This window comes from Scyliorhinus canicula, chromosome 15 (assembly GCF_902713615.1).
Source record: "Scyliorhinus canicula chromosome 15, sScyCan1.1, whole genome shotgun sequence".
NCBI lineage: Eukaryota > Metazoa > Chordata > Chondrichthyes > Carcharhiniformes > Scyliorhinidae > Scyliorhinus > Scyliorhinus canicula.
This window is the reverse complement of record NC_052160.1, coordinates 29,052,368-29,053,644: the sequence shown is the minus strand read 5'-3', so window position 1 is coordinate 29,053,644 and position 1,277 is coordinate 29,052,368.

Below are 1,277 nucleotides of genomic sequence, written 5' to 3'. Positions count from 1 at the left end.
GCCCTAGTGGTGAGTTCTTCACTCCAATCCACATACTTTTTTGCACTATTTTACAGGAGGTTCTAGTAATATCACAGGTCAATTACAATTAATTGTGATAAAAGTGAATATTTCACTCAGTGAACAGGCAGAGTCAACATGGTTTTAAGAAAAAAATAATTTATTGGAGTGTTGTAAGGAAGTCAGAAACAATATGGATGAAGTGGAACCTGTGGATTTCCATAAGACATTTGGCCAGGTGCCACATCAGAGGTTACTACACAAAATTGATGTTAGGAAAGCTTTAAGAAACAATAAGCTAGGACAGAATCACATGGACAACTGTGTACTCAAGAAAAGCCAGCATGGATTTCAGGATAAATGTTTAACTAACTTAAGTTTTTTGATGAGAAAGGGTTGATGAGGATAATGTACTAGAAGTGATGCACACTGACTTCCGAAAGACATTTGATAAAACATCACCCAACAGGCTAATCAGCAAAGTTGGAGCCCATGGGGTAATAGGGACAGCAGCAGCATGGATACAAAATTGGCTGAGTGACAGGAAGCAGAATTGGTGAATGGTTGTTTTTCAGATCACAGGAAGGGTTTTTTAATTCCCATAGGATGTTGGAGGCACTGGCTGGGCCAGCATTTGTTGCCCATTCTTAATTGCCCTTGAAAGGTGGTGGTGAGCTGCCTTCTTGAAGGCAATTGCAGGTACATCTACAGTTCTGTTCAGAAGGGAGTTCTGGATGTTGACCCAGCAACAGTGAAGGAATGATATATTTCCAAGGCAGGATGGTGAGTGGCTCGTGAAGGGAATTTGACAGGATGTTCCAATGCTACCCTTGTCCTTCTGGATTGTTGTGGTCATGGGTTTGGGAGGTGCTGTCTCAGGAGGCTTGATGAATTCCTGCAGTGCATCTTGTAGACTGTGCATTGGTGGTGGAGTGGACAGGATGCTTGGCAAGCAAGCTGCCTTGTCCTGGATGATATTGAGCTTTTGTTTTATAAATTTAGAGTACCCAATTTTTTGTTTCCAATTCCAGGGCAATTCAGCATAGCCAATCCACCTACCCTGCACGTCTTTTTAGATTGTGGGGGTGAGACCCATGCAGACATGGGGAGAATGTGCTCCACACTGTGCCACTGCTGCACAGTGTCAAGCTTCTGGAGTGGTGTTGGAGCTGCATTCATCCAGGACAGTGGAGTATTCCATCACACTCGACTTGTGCCTTGTAGATGGTGGACAGGAGGGGAGTTGCTCACCACAGAATTCTCAGCCTTTGACCTGT